Here is a 2,078-nt window from a genome sequence, read left to right on the forward strand (position 1 = left end):
AACGAACTTTATGCGTGTGTTTGTGTGTATGTATGAACATACATAAGGGTGGTCCAAAAATACACAGGAAAATAAATTTTTTTTGGAATTTCCATGCTGTCACCCGCAGAATTATGGAAAATCAAAAAAGAAAGTCGTATTTTTTTTATTCTCAAATTGGTTAATACATATCGTCACCTGAAATTTAAAAAGACGTAACAAACATCGCCTATGGAAAGCAAAAAGTCGTAACTTATAAACAATTCTAAATTCATTTTTGATTGATATGATGGATTTTATCGAATTAAAACTCCTCACGTTTTATGAAAAGAAATTGTTAGTCATGACTTTTTTCATTTCAGTCTTTCTGCATTTCAGGTGACGATGTGTAGTTTATATGAATAAAATACATTTTTTCGTGAAATAACAATATTTTTCTTCAGAAATCTTCAAAACTTAAAACTTTGATGCCTAACTAACTTTAAAATTGTACTTACTATTTTGTCATAACCGATAATCTTATATTTTATATATAAAAATTTGGTGTTTTATGTGTTCGTTACCGCATCACGCTCGAACAACTCAACGGATTTGTTTAACCTTTTTTTTAACCCCACTGGATGAAAATTGATTAATTATTTAAAAGAATATTTAATTGTCTACATTAAAACTAAAAACGCTTGAGAGATTTAAAAAAAAAATGGTTTAGAACGGTGTTGTCAGGATAGGTGTGGACTAAAAAGTATTATCAAACACCTTTCAATAGGCACATCCATATTGCATCGTTTTACTTAACTTTATGTAAGTTAATTAGTTTATAGATGAGTGGCAACCTTACTTGAAGACATGTTAGTCCAAAGCTACCGTTTGCTACACACATTCTGGTATTAAATAAGCTTAAATATTTTAATAAACGTTGTTTAAGATTTGGAAAGTCGGCAACAATTTTCGAGGGGTGAGTGGAAAAACAATTTGGGAACAGACTAATGCGTAGCTATACAATGAAATACATACTTATACATAGTAAATATGTATGCGAAATGAGTCATTGCTCATGAAAAGCACACAATTTCTTCAAGGATATATGCATTCATTTTAATCGTTAAATTTTCAATGAAAAAAGTTATTTAATTCTAAGTGCGCACCTATGTACATTACCTTACCTTATATATATGTATGTAGGTAATAAAGTTGGTGCTTTTAAATGCATTCTTTACTATCTGTTCAACAAAATCAATTTTATGCATTTAATTAGTAATCTATCAAAGTTTTGAACGCCACGTATGAACAGGTGGGTAATTAAACACACCCATTTGCTGCTTGTTTGTATATACTTTCATTAACGTTTTAACATTTTGTTAGCATGCTAGCGACAGTATTGTCCTTTTAGCTATTAAACTAGCTATTAGAGGATAATAAAAAGAGGAATTAATTTTCACATAGCAAGTTCAGGTGCAACATAAATTCTAAAGGAATTATCTAGTTCAGTACCTTGTATGTATGTATATACATATTTAGATGTTATATTGGGGCCCAGCTGAGCAATGAAGCTTCCCTCTACGGAAAGCTGCTAGCTCTGAACTACACTTGTGATCAGCTGATTAAGACATCATTTTGATTTTGGCAAATTTTCTTTTGTTTATTATTTTTTCATAAAAGTCTAGCTCATTATATAACAAACCCTATATATATCTACATTTCAAACTTTGTGCAAAAATTAGAAAATATCTGCAAAGTTTCAGCTAAATTTTCAACTTTTTATTCAGATTTTTTATAATTTTTTTGTGTATGCAGTTTAATAGCCCATTTAATTCAAGGGCAATAATGTGCAAGTTTTAAATAGCTAAAGCATCGCGTTGGTTTTTAATAATATTTTTCTGACTGCATTAAAATTTTTTTTCCATACAAAATATATTCGACAATTTATTTTTAATTGAAAAGAATGCTGCCTATGTGCTTCTCAACTCTATTATGTGGTTTGTCTTCTTCCGATATTTCAAGGCCTTATGTAGAGAGCTGGGCATTGACATAGAAAAAGGTGCACCGATTCCTCCTTTTCCTCATCACAACAACTTCTACAAATATACACTCAAAAAAAA

The sequence above is a fragment of the Rhagoletis pomonella genome, unplaced genomic scaffold (genome assembly GCF_013731165.1).
Source record: "Rhagoletis pomonella isolate Grant_MI unplaced genomic scaffold, Rhpom_1.0 Rhpom_scaffold_00006, whole genome shotgun sequence".
NCBI classification, from domain to species: domain Eukaryota; kingdom Metazoa; phylum Arthropoda; class Insecta; order Diptera; family Tephritidae; genus Rhagoletis; species Rhagoletis pomonella.